Here is a 19,514-nt window from a genome sequence, read left to right as displayed (position 1 = left end):
AAAGAGAGTGGAGAATGAGGGAAGATGGGGCACCCCTCCCACTGGTTCCCTCTGAACCCATGTCCCTTTTCCCAACTCCTCTTTCTTCTTCAGCCCCTTCAACCATTTCTGGAGGCTCCTGTAATTGCCACTAAGGATGCTTCCACCACGGTTCTCTCTCTGGGGAACCATCTTCAGCCACCCGCCTCCCAATACAGCACAAGAGTAGGTCTTCACATTTGTTGAATCACAGACTCCTCCGAGGTCGCTCACCTCCAAAAAAAAAAAAAAAAAAATGTCATCTACTCTCCTGCAGTCCATCCATGGACCCTGGCAAGAATCTCAGAGGAAGACCAAACTGAACGGCAGGGTGGGAGATGCTTTCGATAATTTCTGTTTCCCTCAACTCTGTTTCGCAGGGTGGTCCTTGGGTTCGTCCCACTTGTACTGAACATGAGTGAAAATGGGCCTACAGACAAAGTGGGAAGATACCAGAGAAGAAACCCAAAGAACAAAACACATGGGAATTAAGTAATCATATTTTATGACCCCAACAGAAGCAGGCAGAACAAACAAATGAACAACCAAACTTACAGAGGAAAAAGCAAGCCCGTGATTGGGAATCCTGAGAAAGTCTACCTGCAATCCAGCTTATAACAATACAGAGAAACATCGCCCTCAAACGCCACGTTCAGAAATGCCCTTTCTTCGTGTAATAATCTGTAATTATTCCAATGGTTTCTATTCAGTCCAGGCTCTTTGACCCCACTGTCAGAGCCCCATCCTAATTCTCCCCCTTCTCTCGGGCCCATCACCCCCTTCCTAACTCAGCTCCTCACATCCTGACTTACCTTTCCTGGGACCAGGTTTTCACCTGGGTAAGTTCCCCGCCCTGCCAAGGACACCTTCCTCACTGCTTTCTGTCCAGTCTTGACCCTCTAGCTCTTCTCAACCCTATTCTACAATCTCCCCTCCACGTCTAGGAAGCCTTTCCAAAGACATCCTGACTGACCCCCCATCTCCTACCTTCCTTCCCTCCCTGCCAGCACTTACAGTCTGTCCTGGTGCTCAGCTGAAACTAATTCCCCCTTTCTGTCTGGTGGTGTCCTGGGTGTGTCACTTAAATTCCTTTACAGTCTAAAAGCTTCCAGAGGGCAGGGCCAGGATCCATATACCTCCTCCTTTTGTATTCCACACTCCCACCCCCAACCCTCACTACCCAGGACAAGGATCTCCTCATAATTGTACCAAGCAACCAAAAGAAGCATTTAGGACAGAGGATATGAATATATAGATTATGAATTGACTCCTGTATCTTGAGATTCCTAGAAGTAGGATTTTTTTTAATTTTTTCATTTTTTGGAAGGAGAAAAAGGGCCAAAGAGAGGTGGAAACAGGAGACTGGAACATGCACAATCGTCTATTTCAAGAGCATTTCCTGAGGACATTTCCTAATGAGGGCCCTGGGTCTGTGAATCTCATTTTAATTAGGAAACAGTCTCTCCCAGAGGAGGTGCTTGGCGCAGGGGAGGTACTTAAAGAAATGCAGAGCGAGGCCAGGGAACATGAAGCCAGCTTGTATGAATTCCATAATGCCCCCAGCTCCCCCTCTTCCCTCCCTCCTCCTCCCCATGCTTCTCTCAGTCTCTGAGCTCATTCCAAACTCCAGAACAAAAGTTCCATCCCAAGTCGCCAAGAACTCCTGTCAAATCCAACAACCCACCCACTAAATTGCAAGCTGTCTTGCTTTCCCAGCCAGCCCCACCCACTCTCCTCCATCCTGGAGGTCACTGTGTTCACTCCTCCATCTCCGAGAAGGGTACTGCCCTCACTCTGGACCTTTCTTTTTCAAAACATTTTTCCAAGGCAGTACGTTCCACTGGTTCCCCTGGTTGGGTGTTAACCCTCCTCCCAGTGAGGAGGTTGGCCTTGCAGCTCCTCCCGAATGGCTTCAAATATAGTTTGGATACCAGTTGCTTTGCTAGAAGTTTGGTAAAGACTTGAGAGGAAGGCTAATGAGGCTGTTCAATAGTTATTTTCAGGTGCTCACAGTTTCAGAGAAGTGGACTTGGAACACAACATCTCCAGAGATTATATCAATCTCTTTCTATCCAAACACAGATCCTTCTCTGATCCCAAATTATATAAATTCTCTCATTCACCTTAAAATGTCCAGAGAATGAAAACTCCAGAGCCAATCAAACCAGTTTATACAAACAAGTATAAAGTTGTCTGGATAGCTGAGCTTTCCAAGAGTTTCCAAAGTCCTCCTTCAAGCAGTCCTGCAACTCTGGAAGAGGGCAGTTAGGAATACAAGAGTAGAGGCTTTGAGTTCAGGCCAAGAGCCTGAAATAATAGCAAGTGTGATGTACGTAGTACACTCATACTTCCAAAGTGGAGACAGTTCAGAATACAGGCAAAAGAGTAAACAGAGCAAAAGCCTCCATGAACACTGGGGCTGAGTCTCATCCCCTAGGGTAGAAGGAATTCGTTAACAAAGCCAATGGAAAAATGCAATCTTCCCATTTTCTCTTTCTGTTTGTGCCTTGTCTAGAAGTGCGTGTGTGTGTGTGTGTGTGTGTGTAATTGCAGTCATTCATTTATTCATTCAACAAACAGACCGGTCCCCAGTTATTCAAAACTGCTATAAGGCAAAGAAAAACACAAAAATCCCTCCACTCGAGTTGCTTACATTCCTGCAGGAGGAAGCGGACCGTAAACAAGTAATAAGGATACAGATTGTGTGGGATCTGTGGTCAGTGCTGCAGAGAAAAGTAAAGCAAGAAAAGGCTGGGATGTGCTCGAAGAAGGTGTTGTGATTTTAAGGCGGGTGGTCCAAGACAGCCTCACATGCACGCTGTTGTGCAACCGTCACCACCATCCATCTCCAGAACTTGTTCATCTTCCTCAGCTGAGACTCTGTACCCATTAAACAGTGACTCCCCATTCTTCCCTCCCCGCAGCCCTGGCAACCACCGTCCAACTTTCTGTCTTTATGAACGGGACCTCATGTAAGTGGAATCATACGATATTGGCCTTTTGTGCCCGGCTTCTTTCACTCAGCATGATGTCTTCAAGGGTCATCCATGTTGCACCAGGTGGAGTAATATTCCATTGTAGGTACATACCACGTCTTGTTTATCATTCACCCACTGATGGGCACATGGGTTATGCGGGTTCTGCATATGGGCATACAAATATCTTTTTGAGTCCCTGCTTTCAATTCTGGGGGATATATACCCAGAAGTGGGATTGCTGGATCGCATGATAATTGTATATTTAATTTTCTGAGAAATCACTGTGCTGTTTTCCACAACAGCTGTACCATTTTGCACTCCCACCAGCAATGCACAAGCATCCCGATTTCTCCACATCCTCACCAACACTCGTTATCTTGTGTTTGTTTAATAGTCACCAACCCATGGGTGTGAAGAGGTACTTGGCTATCTTTGAGGTATAACAAGGAAGGCCTGTGGGGCCAGGACAGAGTGAGTGAGCGGGAAGCAGTAGGGGGATGAGGTCAGAGAGAAAGGAGGAAGCCAGATCCTTCATGTAGGGTCTGAGAATCACTATGAGGACTTTGGCTTTTACTCTGGGTATGATGGAAACCCTAGAAAAGGTGATAGTTTCATATGTTGGCTACTGATTTTCATGTTCTTTGGACTAAGTATCGGGTTCTCAAACTAAGGAAAGGCCTCGTCCGAAGTTTGAAAACAAGGCATGGAGACAAGTTTTGCAGAGACCTCAATAGATGTCTGGTGCTTCTGACAACACGGTTAGGGTTGAGCAAGCTGCGTTCTTGCATCTGCCCCCCTCTCTAGATGCCAAAGAAGAGCTGCCATACAGCCCCCTGTGATGGACATGATGGACTAAACTGATGGACTGCTTTCGTTGAAACTGTTCACGTTATGGATTATCTCTAGGCAGGATTCAATCACTTAAAAATCAAACCAAAGTCATTTTAGTATCATTCACTATTTTGGGTTATCCCACCGTTGCTGTGGGTAATCAAGAGCTGACATGGAGATAGAGGCGCTCTTTCTGGAACCTGGTGAAATACGGGACTGCAAAGACAGGGGTAGGGAGACTCTTAGAAAGGGGGCAGGAACCACGTGGGTCAGGCACTCGCAATCCTTGCAGAATTAAATAGATTAATCCAGTCCCAAGCCCCAGATGCCTCAGGAAGGACTGTCAGAAATGTCTGAGATGATCAGAGCTGGAGAGAGAAAGGGCCCCAAAGGGAAGCCTGAAAACACATTTCTGAGAGGCAAAGAGTACCTCTCATAACCCCGCTCCCCCGGGCGACAGGGATGAAAGCCTCTACGCCAAGACGAGGAGTCCAAGGAGTTACAGATTTTCTCAACCATAAATAATCTGGAGAGAATGGCCGCCCAACCACCGTTTATAAACGTTAGAAAATACACACTTGTGTGTGGGGGGTGGGGAGGGAAATGGAGGGTAGAGAAGGAGAGAATTATGGGGTTGTCCCCACTGGGAAAGGAGGAGGGACAGAAATCAATTTTCACCATGGCATTCTTAGGATTCAAATGGGGGTTAAGGGAGGGAAGTATAGTAAAACCTAGAAACCTAAATAACTAATTTCTCTCAGCAAGGGAACAGGCCATGTACTCCTAGGTTCTGCGTGCTGTTTTTCTTTCCATCTGAGGACCGCCTTATTCATCCTCCAGTCTCAACGTAGTATGATCACCGCTCGTCCCCCAGGGTAAAGAGACTCCAGAGTTTGCCTCACGTCATAGTCCCCAACTCATTTCCCATCTCTGTGGGCTAATTACAGAGGTCTTAGTTTACCCTTGAGCCTTCAAACATGTATAAAACAAGTGGGACTAAGATATAGGAGAAGGCGGCTCTTCCTCCTCTCCTCAAGTAGAAAAATAATACACCTAGATAGTAGGGAGAGTTTTAGGTCATTCATTCAGTCGTTCATTGAATAAATATTAAGCACCTTCTAAATGCCAGTCCTTGTCCTTAACCCTACAAACACAATGGGGAGGAAGACCTGTTCCCTGCCGACATGCCATTCGTTGTCTTTAAGAATGTTCTTATATAGGGGCACCTGGGTGGCTCAGTCGGTTAAGCATCTGCCTTTGGCTCAGGTCATGATCCTGGGGTCCTGGGATCAAGCCCTGCATTGGATTCCCTGCTCCATGGGGGGCCTGCTTCTCCCTCTCCCATTGCCTGCTGCCCCCCCTGCTTGTGCTCTCTGTCAAATAAATAAAATCTTTAAAAAAAAAAAATGTTCTTATATAGGGGCCCCTGGGTGGCTCAGTCAGTTAAGCATCTGCCTTCAGCCCAAATCATGATCTCAGGGTCCTGGGATCGAGCCCTGGGATCGAGACCCACGTTGGGCTCTTTGCTCAGTGGGGAGTCTGCTTCTCCCTTTCACTTTCCCTCTGTGCTCTCTCTCTCGTTCTCTCTCACGTAAATAAAATCTTTTTTTAAAAAAGAATGCTCTTATATAATATTTCTGCCCAAAATGTGTAACCTGAATCTGATGAAAAAAAATGATCCTTCTACAAAACAACTTTCTACAGAAAGCTGACTTTCTATAAAACAACTGACCTATGCCATTCAAAACTGTCAACGTCAGGAATGATAGGTTGCAGATTAAAGGAGAATCAAGAGACACGACGATGAGATATAATGCAGAACCCTGGATTGCACCTGGATCAGGGAGAAACATTCTACTATTTCAAAAAAATTGGACAATTAGTAAACTTTGAATATGGACCATATTTCATACACACATTAACACAGACACACACACTGAAGAGAGCATGCAAATGTGGCAAAATATTAACAAGCAATCCTGGTGAAAGATAAATGGATGTAAATTATAACTGTTCTTGTAACTTTCCATAGGTTTCATATTTCTCAGATGAAAAAGTTAGGAGGAAAACAAGAATGTCCCAGTACTAAAGGTTATGGATTCTCATTCCCTGAATGACATTTATAAACCAGCATGCCATCACTTTTGGTTGGAACAAAATCCTACCCAGAATCAGGAACTTTAGATCAGAGGCGTGGGTGGGAAGATAGAACTCCTTTGTCTTTGATTTACAACCAAAATTGTCAGTAAGCAAAAATGCCTGGAAAGAAACCACAACCTTGGCTCATGTTAGTACAGTTATAAAAACTACATACTGTTATTGTCATTTTGTGGGACTAACACAAATTAATAAATCAGGGCCCTAGGCTTGGACTCTAAGAGGCACTGCGGAACATGTGCAGAAGCTAAAGGCAGAGAAAAATGGTATCTTGCAAATAGGGGAACCAGGTACATGCGCAAGAATTAGGGATACATGGAAGGAGGGGTGAAAGAGAACCAGAATTTGTTGAGCTGTAAGGAATGCACATATGTTATCTCCTTTAACGACCCAATGAAATAAGTATCATTATTCCACTTTACAGAGTGAGAGGTGAGACAACTGTCCTAAGCTCATATAGCCAGTAAAAAGAAGAGCTAGAATTTGAACTTGGTTCTTTGTTACTTCAAAGACCATGTTCTTTCTACCACAGCACCTTCCCTCCACAAACAGTCAAGACTCTAGAGCATGGACATCACAGGAGTCTTTGCGCCAGTTCTTATCTTTGAGCCCAGGTCACCCTCTGCCGATGTCTTCCCTTTCATCCCAAATAGATACTCATGGGCCAGAACTAGAAGTAGAGGGATCATGAAATCTGAAAGCTCCGTCTAACCATGACCTGCTAAAATCCTAACCCAATCTAGAGGTGGGGGGAGGGTGCCTGGCTAGGTCCTTCAGTAGAACATCTGACTCTTGATCTCAGGGCCTTGAGTTCAAGCCCCACACTGAATGTAGAGATTACTTTAAAAAAAAAAAAAAAAAGGTAAAATCCTAACCCGTCTAGGGCCAAAATGTCCCCAGACTATATTTCTATTTTATTTTTTTTCAGACTATATTTTTAGATGCCAAAGAAGATTCCAAAGCATCCTCATACCTATTCCAATAGTTCCCAGATATGATTTTATAGCTAACTATAATTCCTACCCACAACTTTTTTTTTTTAAAGATTTTATTTATTTATTTGACAGAGATAGAGACAGCCAGCGAGAGAGGGAACACAAGCAGGGGGAGTGGGAGAGGAAGAAGCAGGCTCATAGCGGAGGAGCCTGATGTGGGGCTCGATCCCATAACGCTGGGATCACGCCCTGAACCGAAGGCAGACGCTTAATCGCTGTGCCACCCGGGCGCCCCCCTACCCACAACTTTAACCCATCTCCTTTTGCTTGGCTTTTAGTAGAAATATAAGATAATAGGGGCGCCTGGGTGGCACAGTGGTTAAACGTCTGCCTTCAGCTCAGGGCGTGATCCCGGCGTTATGGGATCGAGCCCCACATCAGGCTCCTCCGCTATGAGCCTGCTTCTTCCTCTCCCACTCCCCCTGCTTGTTGTTCCCTCTCTCGCTGGCTGTCTCTATCTCTGTTGAATAAATAAATTTAAAAAAAAAAAAAAAGAAGAAATATAAGATAATAGATCTCTAGATGTCAAATATGTCACCCACCTGAGACTTCTTTCATCATCCTAGCCTTTCATCATTTTATCCCAAATCTTTTCTAGTGATTATCTCATTCTTGAGAAGAAAAAAAAATCCTCGGTGGGGTCAGGAAGTGCTAGAGAAGGAAACAAAGTCTTCATTCTCATTGCACAAGGAAAATGGGGATGGGGAGCTGATATTTCTAAAAACGGGAGTGCAATAGCAGGAAGACGACTGCAATTTCCCTGGAAACCTAAAAACCTCCAGGTTTGGCCTTCCCAAACCTCAGCCGTCACCCAAGGCTTCCAGATGTTGCTGGCACACACCGTTAAGAAACATCTGTCACAAAGGACAGCCCCAACTGGGACAAAGGAGAGTAGGAAGGCAGACGGTGCCAATTTAATGAGGATGGTTAAACAAAACATCTTTTTAAGTTTCCTAATTCACTTGGCCATTTGCTCCCCAGACTTGGCTGCCAATCAGGAGCAGACTGGGAATGTTTGCCAGAGAATGGCAATCCCCTCTTTATCCTTAACCCAGAAGAACCCACTACCAGAAAAATGTCAGCTTGCCAGTCACTCCAAAATATGATTACCCCATTCCAGCGCTAAAACTTCACGATGATGCTGGGAAAAAGGACTTGAGCTCTGTCAGATGGACTGGTTTGATTGTTGTTGACAACCAGAGACCTGACCCAGTAGAATATAAAAAATGAGCATTGGTGTTCCCCATTATGACGCATGTCTCTGACCAGAGCTGAAGCACCTAGAGCGTTGTTAATATTTATTAATCATCCATGGAAATAAGCACAAAGACCAATGGACATGAGATATCAATCCAGACCTCTCTGTCTTTTTTGGATCTCATTATTTTTTTAAGGTTATTAAGAAATATGGACTTGAGATAAGGAATAATGGGTATTCTGAACATGCTATTAGTATAGGAAGATCAAAACAGAAGATAAAGTATTGCCTTTCTATTTTAATTTCAAAAAGAAGAAAACCCCAAATATGTCCAAAAACAAGAGCATTGACAAAGCAGCTTCTAAAGACCCTTACTTTATTCAGGGAAATTGCATTAACATGTGGATTAAATCTAAGGAATTCCAACTGAAATCATTGGTTTCAGATATTTGGGGATCACCAACCTAGCCTTCAATTCAATTCAGCTGACATGAAGTCACTTAGACACTTAGCACCTTGTCCACATCTAGCAGGTTCCTACAGTTTGTGAATAACTGCATATCCAGGGCCAGCCTCCTGCCATACTTCCTGGCCCACCCTCCCGGTCCATAAAAGCGGAAACTCTAAAAATGAGATCCTTTCAGCTCTCACTCGGATTCACCCAAGCAGCCATCAGACAGTGCTGCCCTTCCTTGAAGCAGGATAAAGCCCTAAATCACATTCTCCCGGACTACTGCATTGCAGCAGATAACTGAAGTGTGAGTGCCCTCTACCCTCCTTCTGGAAAATGACACTTTCCTCAAGTCTTAAAAAGACTCTCTCTCCCCTTCTCCCTACTTCTCTCCCTCCCCCGCAACCAGACCTGCAGTTTCCTGCTCTCTATTAAATCCAAACTTCTAAGATTGCATTTCCAAGGCTTGCTTTTCACTGTTTTTCTACCACTTACTCTTACTATAACCTTTTCTGTGGCTCCTGCTTGAACAGGACAAATCTTTCCCCACACATGCACATCTTGTTGGCGTTAATATCAGCTCTCACACAGACTGTCGGTCTCTGCCTAGAACCCGCTCTTTCCAAACCCTGCTCTACATGACCCTCCTTCCGGAAGCTTCTCTGGCCACACCTACAGAGAGATATCTGAGCTCTCCAGTTTGCTCCTCTTGACGCCTGCTCTTTGCTCACGAATACCCAGTGGCAGATCTCACTGGCCTAGAACTCTGCCCTGGGAGAACACCCAGTTAGGGAAGAGGGCAGGAGTAGTAGGTGATGAGCTCCTGCCTGATGACACTCTCAGCTTGCCTTTCCTCCCCCAGCGAAAGCCTGAGTTACAAAGATTTACCTGGCCACCACCAAGGAAATACCCCAGACTCTACAGCCCTGTTTGGTGAGGTCAACAATCTAAAATCAGAACTCTCTCTACAAATCTCTCACTACAACAGAGTGAGAGTACAAAGGAAAGAACCCAAATTGGCTGAGACCAAGTGCATTATCTGTGACATTTATGATTTGCTCCAGTGTCATCCCCTTGATGTGCGACAATGGAACAGACAGACAACACAGAGTTTATTACTTCCACTGCCTTACTTAATTTGGAAAATAAGTCACCTAATGCTTTGGCATTAGTCAACTCAAACTGTGATAACTACGTGTAAGGCTAGCCTGCAGAAGGGGGGAGTGGACAACAGTCAAACGACCGAACAGTGTGCAGAACAGGATTTCACTTGTTTCAGTAGAGAGAAGTATCCATGAAATGCCCGCGTCTTGTAAGCTCCCAGAGAAAAGGATTTGCTGCATGTGGTACCATTTTTCCTATACTGCCTGTAAATCACTATACAGATGGATTCTGTGGAGTTTGGGTTGGGCCTAAACTGAGAAATTGGATGGTTTCCTCAAGTAGAAACCATAAAAAGTTTCTAAGTGAGAAAGGCTGGATTCAATCTATTAAAGATCAGATTTCAACTAAGTGTAAATGAATACAAAGGCAAATTCCAAATTAGAAAATGCAGGCACCACAGTGATTCTTTGTGCAAAAGAATTCAAGCAAAAGCAACATTTTTCTTCCTCTTAATTATTAAACATCAGTTCCAGCTACATCTTCAGTTTGGGCCATGAGCCAAAAAATAGAGCCTTTTTTCTGGCCTTTCTTCCATGCCCCCCACCAAAAACACAAAACAAACTCCACCACACCTTGAACCAGTAAATCCAGTTTGCCCAACTATACAGATCCAGTTAAATATTTGCTACAGCTATTAGTACAGATCTAGACACTAAAATATAATAATAATAATTCTCAGTCTTGGTCTGTGCAGAAAAGGAATAGAGAAATCATTTCAGTGTTACTTCTCCCCTGGGGAAAGATAAGTAAAGTTCGGAGAGTTTCCCTGAAAGGTTGGAAAGAAAGCTGAAGTACGGGCGCCTGAATGGCCCAGTTGGTTGGGCCTCTGACTCTTGGTTTCAGCTAGGGTCGTGGTCTCGGGGTCCTGGGATCCACCCGGCCCTGTGCCAGCCACTGCGCTGGGCACGGAGCCTGTTTGAGATTCTTTCTCTCCCTCTCCCTCTGCCCCTCCCCCCCCATGCTAAAGTTGAAGTAACCAAATTCAGCTCATAATAAAGAAAATAAATATCCAAACTTATCTCCCAGGAGTCTTCTGAGAACAATCTCACCAAATGGATCACTTACCAGGCATTTTCCCACCTATACTCTTACTTTGTGCTATATTCTGATTGAATATTACTTGGAAGAATCCATTGTCCCCCTTTCTAAAATAAAAACTCCTGGGGCACCCGGTGGCTCAGTCAGTTAAGCATCTGAATTCACTCAGGTCATTATCTCAGGGTCCTGGGATTGAGCCCTGCATCTGGCTCCTCACTCAGCAGGGAGTCTGCTTCTCCCTCTCCCTCTGCCCCCCCCGACCCTCCCCTCGCCCCTCTCTCTCTCAAATAAATAAATAATAAAATCTTTTTTTTTTTAAGTAAAACAATTTTTTTAAAACTCCTAAAAAATTTAAAAAATGGGGCACCTGGGTGGCTCAGTTGGCTAAACATCTGACCAGCTCAGGTCATAATCTTTCGGTCCTGGGATCAAGCCCTGCATCTGGCTCCCCACTTAGCAAGGAGTTTGCTTGTCCCTCTCCTTCTCCCTCTGCCCCTCCCCCCAACTGATGCTCTGTCTCTCTCAAATGGATAAAAAAAATCTTTTTAAAAAATTAATAGGGGTGCCTGGGTGGCTCAGTCAGTTAGTGTCTGCCTTCAGCTCGGGTCAGGATCCCAGGGTTCCAGGATCAAGCCCCAAATCGGGCTCCCTGCTCAGTGAGGAGCCTGCTTCTCCCTCTCCCTCTACTGCTCCCCTGCTTGTGCTCTCACTGTCTCTCTGTCAAATAAATAAAATCTTTAAAAATTTTAAAATTAAAATTAAATTAAATAAATAGAAACTCCTTAGGGTAGAACATGCTTCATGTTCTCTCAATGAGGCCAGAACCCCTAATTCCACGAGTAAATATTACTGGGTGCAACCGAGACGTGAACTTGAAGGCATGACACCCCAAACTGTCTGCTCATTAGACCAAGAGGAAGCACAGCCACCTCGTCCAACTCACCTACCTACTCTACCAACCCGGCACGACACCTCTCAAATCCCATCCCAGTCCGCCGGAGGCTGAATTCCAAGTCAGTGAGAACCCATTCTGATGCAGCTAACACACACCAGACCAACTGTGTATAGACCAAGTCCAACCCCCCAAATGTAGACCAAAGTCTATGTAGATGTAGACAGAAACATTTGTGCTTCCTTCCTTCAAAATCGATGGAGTCCCTGCTACATGGAGACACAACACTGGTTTCATTGCACCATTATTTGGGTAAACAATCAAATAGCCAGAGCTTCTCTAGAGGCCGTATAGACTCCATATTATCTAGTATCATTCTGGGATGGTTATGAACAAGGTGGCTTTTCTTAGTCTCTTTGGGATAACTTCTGAGAAAACAGAGTTAAAGCCAATGTTCCTCATTCATGATTTGACACATTTACAGGTTTGGTTTCAGTCAGAATCCAGTTTTGGAAATTCTTAACATTTCTATCACACCAAAACAAGATGATCAACTTGACAAATCAGAAAATCCTCAGCTTCTGCTTCTAGATGTCTTCAGAAACTAGATGGGCTACCAGGAAGAATCAGAATTGGATTTTCCAAACAGGAATCAGAAAGAGAGCTGGAGAGGGGCACCTGAATGGCTCAGTAAGTTGAGCATCTAACCCTTGGTTTCCACTCAGGTCATGATCTCAGAGTTGTGAGATCGAGCCCCACTTCTTCACTCTTCAGCAGTCTATTTGAGATTCTCTCTCTGTCTGCCCCTCCCCCCACTCACATGCTCTCTAAATCTAACAATTAATCAATCAATCTTTAAAAAAGAAAACAGAAGAGAGCTGGGGAAAACCAGGAAGGGCGTGAAATTAAGGGATTAGAAAGTGATGTGAGGGGCACCGGGGTGGCACAGTGGTTAAGCGTCTGCCTTCGGCTCAGGGCGTGATCCCAGGGTCCTGGGATCGAGCCCCACATCAGGCTCCTCTGCTATGAGCCTGCTTCTTCCCCTCCCACTCCCCCTGCTTGTGTTCCCTCTCTCTCGCTGGCTGTCTCTATCTGTGTTAAATAAATAAATAAAAATCTTTAAAAAAAAAAAAGTGATGTGATACGTTGATGTCAACAGTGAAAATCAATTTCTTCTCTCATTCCCCCTATGATCCTCTACTCCCCTTTCCTCAACCCCGAAACCTGTCAGCCCAGAACACCTAATAAAAGTCCTCAGGAGAAAACAATAAAAGGAAATCCATCTGCCCGCCCGCCTATTTTCCAAACTACAACTGTAAGGTAGGATGGCCTTTATCTACAATGAGCACTTAGCCACACTCATTTTTTTCCAGGAAGCCTTGAAAACAGCTATTTTTCCCCCAAAATCCTCCTTTCTTTGTAAGCATAGAATCTAGAAATCCATCCAGTGGTCCCATCTATCACTATACCCTGTCTCTTCTTTTATTTTTTTAAATTTATTTATTTGTTAGAGAGAGAGAGCGAACACAAGCAGGAGGGAGTTGCAGGCTTCCCGCTGAGCAAGGAGCCCAATGTGGAACTCGATCCCAGGACCCCAGGACCATGACCCGAGCCAAAGGCAGACACTTAACCGACTGAGCCACCCAGATGTCGCCCGTCTCTACTTTTAGACTAACAGTTATGAGTGGTCAGAGCCCATGGCTCCCTCTTCCATGTACCTCCTCCCAATATACGGGCTCAGTAACACACTGCACACAAGGTGGCTTAGGAAGGGCCAACTATCTCTCTGGTTATCTTCCTTCATATCTTTCAATGTGTCCTTCTGTCCTCCCATGTAAGTACTTGGCTGTCATCTTCTCTCTGTCCTCTCTCACCAGACTGTGCTGCTCCACCCTGCCACCTGCTCCTTTGGAAAGTTAATTTGTTTTTTGTTTTGCTGTAGGAAAGACACCAGATCCTCTGATGTCTCCAAGTCCTGAGTTCTTATCCAAATACAGAACAATGTGACTTCTCCATCAAGACCCATCTGGGGGCGCCCGGCTGGCTCAGTAGGTAAAGCACGAGACTCTTGATCTCAGAGTCATGAGTTGGAGCTCCACATTGAGCTTAGAGATTACTTAAAGAAATCTGAAAAAATAACTTAAAATGTTAAAAAAAAACAGGGGTGCCTGGGTGGCTCAGTTGATTAACCGTCCAACTCTTGAATTCAGCTCAGGTCATGATCTCAGGGTTGTGAGACGGAGCTTCATGTTGAGCTGTGCGCCGGGTGTGGAACCTGAGAGAGAGAGATTCTCTCTCCCCTCTCCCTCTGCCCCTACACCCCCCCTCTCCCTCTCTAAAATAAATAAATAAAAATTTTAAAAAGACCCATCTGCCGCACCCCAGCTCATGCATCATGATGTACAACAACGAGCCTCCACCACCCCTTTTTTAAGGGAGACCCTTTATCCCTATTCCCTTGATCTCTCTAATCCCCAGTCTGCTTCATGATTTCTGCAATAATAAAAGAAAAAAAGGATAAGGGTAACCCAAAAGAACATAATCCAAAAATCATTTTTTATCACTTTGGAATATACTTGGTGAAGGAAATTGGCCTTTCCACATGATTTTGCTTAAACTAAGGTCAAAATGAGTCTGCCTTCTGGAGGCACATAACCCGTATCAATTCATAATGAGAGAAGTTGCCCAAGAACTGCTAGAGGGCAAGAGAAAGACAACCTAGAAATCAACATTTGCCACATACAATCAATACAACCGGTGTCATGCATGGATAAGTGTTGTCTGGGCTTCTGCTGTCAAGGTACTGCCTACAGGGTACATGACGGGGAAGGTGGGGGTGCTGGGCAGAGAACAATTTAAGACTCCAAGGGCCTTAGAAATTAAAGAGTTGCAAATATGTTTTGTGATAACAGCAAAATGCCTCTTGGAGACCCAGAAAGCCAGTCCTATTTCAGGCTTCTCCTCCAAGACTTTATCAATCAATAAATATGCCTATCATGTACATAAAATTGATAGATTTCAAGAGAGAGAAGAGAGCCATCAAGTTTCAAGGTTTATTTAGCACTGGCTCGCTTACAATGTATTTGGGACCTCAGACAAGCCTCCGTACAGTGTTTTAAAGACCACTAGGCAGCCCCACCCCAGGGGAACTTGGTAATCTTTCCTCCTCCAGCCTGACCTAGCCTATACTCAATCTCCACCGCAGCTTTTTAAAATTAGCTCAGAAAGGCAGGGCGATACATTCAGCAGCTGCAAAAATAGATACCTAGCTCTTTGAGCCTGGAGGAAGAAGACCCATAAATCTTCTCTCCTTACAGTGGACCGCCTTATCAAACTGGACCTGCTCTTCTGTGAAGTCCACACCAATGCCCTAAGAAGACAGATACAGAGACTTTCAGAATCTCCAGTGAGAAACGAAGCAAAACATGGAGGAGGCAGCAGAGCCAGGTGGAAGATTCTCCATTCATTCAAAGAATGGGTCTGAGCACACTCTGTGCTAGGCCCTGTGGGAAAGACACAGATGAGGAAAGCAAGCTCCGCACTAGGCCAGCAAGGAAAGGCCAGGAAGGAGGGCAGGGCAAAGAGGTGGGAAGGACGCTGGAGGAGGAGCGCCAAGGAACAACCTCCCCTAACTCCTATTTTCCTCGGCAGAGCTGAGAACCTTTCCGGTCTGGAGGAGAACAGAGTGTAGGCCTCCAAATCACTCCAACCCCAGCTAACCTACCTGCCCTTCCCAAATTCCAAGGCCTCTGGTCTGCCCCACCCCCCGCCCCACTCCAGAGTCTAGCTCTGGAGCCCTGAAATACCCTCTGCTCAAACACCACAGGCTTCCACAGCCAGTGGCACTCCGAGCCCCGCCTTCTTCCTCTCAGGCTCTGTCAGTTTTCTTGCCAGCTCCGTAAACACGAGCAATCACTTACCCGTGGGCTTTTTCTACCTCAGGGGAGAGAGACCTGAGAAGAAAGTGCAAGCTAAACCCAAGAAGAGGTCAGGAGCTTGGCCAAGTAGTATCAGGACATGCAGCAGGACCCAGCCAGTGGCCCTCAGGGAGGCGGAAACCCTCGGGGAGGCGGCTCTCGGGGAGGCGGGGCTCTCGGGGAGGCGGAAACCCTCGGGGAGGCGGGGCCCCCGGGAGGCGGGGCTCTCGAGGAGGCGGGACCCTCGGGGAGGCGGGGCTCTTGGGGAAGCGGGACCCTCAGGGAGGGGCTTTGGGAAGATGGGAAAGTGGGAAGGAAGTGGCTTAGCCCCATTCCAGGAGGAAAGCTGGAGGTGGGCAAAGGAAGACTAGTGGGTCCCTGCCTGGGCGAGGAGGCGGAGTGAGGGCTTAAATGGGATGTTGTTTGAGACTGGGCAGCAAGATGCGAAGTTAGAAGTAAACACTCTTTCCAGGATCCTGTGCATGGAGGAATTCCCAGTTGGCAGGAGAGTGTGGGGAGCCAGGTGGAGCCCAGCCTGCGGTGATTTGGGGGCCAGTCCCAGATCCAGCTAAAGAACCCACTCAGGAGTCCTTTAAACAAGGATAGAAGCACCCTCCAACCACCTCACCCAAAACATCTTACTAGGTTCTTCTCCCACCACCATCCGTCCCCTTCCCCTCCCCCACATTTCACGTCACTCCAGAAATAAAACTAAAAGGGAACTGGCATAAGTTCACCACAAGGGATTTCCTGAGACAGTCGTTCAATGATCATAGCATATTCTAACTGAATATGCATTGAGCATTGTGTTGGAGGAAATAAAGAAAAAGATACCATCCCTACCTAGAGAGCTTCCTGCTCCAGACACTCAAAACGTAGGGTTTCCAGGGCACCTGGGTGGCTCGGTCAGTTAGGCATCAGACTCTTGGTTTCACTTCAGGTCATGGTCTCAGGGTTGCGGGGTCAAGACTCATGTCGGGCTCTCTGCTTAGCACGTGCGTGCTTGTTCCTCTCCCTCTGCTCCCCCCGCCCCGGCACACACACATTCTCTCTCTCTCTCTCTCCAAATAAATAAATCTTAAAAAAAAAAAAAAAAAAAAAGTAGGGTTTCCAAGACCCTGAAACAGTGACCAAAGGAAGGTGCCTCCTCCTTCCCAGCAATCCTTCTTCAAACAGAGGCACGACTTCTCAGAGATGGGGAAGGTGGGGCTTACTTAGAGACCAAGAGCTGAATGCCCAAGTGATCGGCCCAAAAAGCCATCAGTCTCAGGGGAAAAGGGCATCACTGCCTTTGCTTGATAGTGCTGAGATTCCTCTAAACCCTAAATTAGGGTGGAGTTGGAGGGAGAGGAGAGAAGCGTGGCGGCAGGACTGCAAGGGGATGGAGTCTATATTAACTATACTAAGACACAGCATTGAAATTGGAGCAGAAAGGATTGCTTCAGATCTCAGAAAAAACCTCCAACTGAGGAAAACCTAAAAATCACATTGACCCTGCTCTCACACATCTCCATTAGGCATGGACCAAAGGCATTAACTGAGCACCTCCTTTGTTCCAGGCCCTATTCTGGGCAGTGGACAGATGAGTGGCCCAGCCAAGACTACAGAGCCAAAATTCCTAGAGGCAAAGGAGACAGGCAGGAATTGGAAGGATGGCTGTGATGACAGAACAGTAAGGGAGGGGCATCTGGGTGTTTGATTTATGTCCGTTCCAACAGTCCTAGGCTGTCTTCCCCTGCCTCAAGCTGGGATTTTCCCAGATGTGCATCTGCTTCAGGGAAAGAAGGGCGGGTGCAGGGGGAGGGTCTCTATGTCCTTGCATCTGGTCCCAAGAGCTATCCCTTCCCCTTTCTCCCTATGCTATTCACTGCCTGCTGGGTGGAGGGTGGGAGGCTGGGGGAAATGCCAGGGCCCCCAGATAATCACCAGGTAATGAAAAGAACTGGCCCAGGGCTGGGGGGAATGCAGAGGACGCAGAGTTGGGGCCATAAATCTCTCCTGCAGGTGGGGGTACAGCATGGGGGACCCGGCAGTTGGAGCCCATCCAGGTGATTTCACACGAAGTACCTGAACCTTGAGGGGTGGGAGGAGGGAGGTGGAGAGGAGGCAGGGGTGTGAGCCAGAGACAGGGGAAGAGCTGAAAGAGACAGAGATAAGAGAAGCAAGGGAGAGAGATGGAAGGGGGGGCAAGAGAGGGAACAGGGATGGGGGAGGCAGCAAAAGAAGAGAGACCAGAGATGTGGATGGAGAAACTAAAAGGCACACACGGTGAACCTCATAAAGATGTGATGGGAAGACAGACCCTCGGAGACTGAGGGAGGGATGCAGGGAGGGAGGCAGGGAGAAAGAAGAGCTGATGGCAGACACAGCCTTGGAAAAACTCAGACCAAAATGTATTTGGAGTCGGAGAGACAGACAGACCGATAGACAGACAGATCTGCCTGACAGAGATGAAGGTGATGGAGGCAAAGTAGGAACAAAGAAAACAGGGATGCAGTGAGGAGGGGGAGGGAGCAAGACAAAGAGAGAGAAGGAGGCAAGTGTGGAGCAGGAGGAGGGAGCGAGGCTGGGGAGGGGGATATATATTTTCTTTATGATCCTCTTCAATCTCACTCGGCTCACTGCGGAGCCGGTTCCCCTCTCAGGTGCTGCTTGGTGGTGGATGTGCCCAGAAAGCTGATAGGGTGAGCTGCTGCCATAGCTGCCCCCAGGCTCTCTCCCAGTGCCAACCTGGGGCTCTTGGGGACCCCTACGTGGATAGAAAAAGTGCCTCCCTTGCCCTCTCCCCCAAATGCTGCAATCAAAAGAGGCCTGAAGCTCAGCCCTAAATTTTTCAGAGTTAATGCAGCCTGGCAGAGCGAGTGCACAGGGGAGTGGGGGCTGAGGAGAAAGAGAAAGCAGACAAGAGAGGCACACAGCTCTGGAGAAAGTGTTGGGGCCAGACTCTAGGTAGGGACCACTTGGGGAGGAGTGAGGAGAGGTTAAGGACTGGGACCGTATCTGCATTGAGAGCTAAATAACACCATGCAAAGTATAAGCAAAATGAGATGTTAGTGGCTGTCCATTAATTTGGAATCAACAATAGAGACACCTTCCGAGCAGTCACGATCAATGCCTTCAAGCAGCACTCCACTAAAGGGCCCCCACAGATATACATATGAAACCCACAAAAGGAGAGACCGAGGCAGAGAATAGAGACCCTGAGGCCAGCATACATGTGTGAATCTAGGTTTTAAGGGACCAGTGATGAAGCAACCAGCCAAGTTTCTGAAGACCTAAGACTTTGCATCGCAAACTGGCCCCTGCCTTTTCCCCCAAGCTTTCTTGGGGCTCTGCAAAGACGAGCTCCCCTAGCTCCTCTCAGGGCCAGGGGAGACCCTAAGAACATTAACTCAAGCAGTCTAAAGGGGAAATGTTCTACCCACCCTCTTCCCTGCCAGCCTCATATTAACATCCCAGAGGCCAGATGTCTGGTTATAGTTAGAGCCCAAGGCGTCTCTAGCTGCTGGAAGAACTTTATCAGGACACCTGGGTGGCTCAGTCAGTTAAGCGGCTGATTCTTGATTTTGGCTTGGGTCATGATCTCAGGGTCCTGGAATCGAGCCCCGCATGGGTCTCTGCCCTGAGCACGGAGTCTGCCTGTATCTCTCCCTCTGCTCCTCCTCTCTCTCTTTCTCTCTCTCTCAGGTAAATAAACAAAATCTTTAAAAAAAAAAAAAAAAAGCAGGGGAGGAAAAACCTTATCACAGCTGGTTTGGGCCTCCCAGACGTAAGTTCAGAGGCTGCAGGATAAGAACTGAGGTCACCTACCTCTTCCTACGCCCATTCCAAGGGGATATGAGTAGATGGCCACTGGGGAACAGGGTCAGAAGGAC

The 19,514-nt window shown here is 46.7% G+C and overlaps 1 long non-coding RNA gene across 3 annotated transcripts in view; it reads right to left on the bottom strand.

Annotated features, from left to right (window-relative positions):
* Positions 1-15,778, bottom strand: part of LOC117796692 — a 123,567-nt gene extending 107,789 nt beyond the window's left edge. For all 3 annotated transcript variants that reach the window (XR_004621321.1, XR_004621320.1, XR_004621319.1), the window contains exon 1: positions 15,643-15,778. This is a non-coding gene — a long non-coding RNA (uncharacterized LOC117796692). The remainder of the gene's footprint in view (positions 1-15,642) is intronic.
* Between the last annotated feature and the right edge of the window lie 3,736 nt (positions 15,779-19,514).

The sequence above is a fragment of the Ailuropoda melanoleuca genome, chromosome 16 (genome assembly GCF_002007445.2).
Source record: "Ailuropoda melanoleuca isolate Jingjing chromosome 16, ASM200744v2, whole genome shotgun sequence".
Classification (NCBI taxonomy): domain Eukaryota; kingdom Metazoa; phylum Chordata; class Mammalia; order Carnivora; family Ursidae; genus Ailuropoda; species Ailuropoda melanoleuca.
Note: the sequence above shows the minus strand (reverse complement) of the source record. Positions and strands in the feature narration are given on the sequence as shown.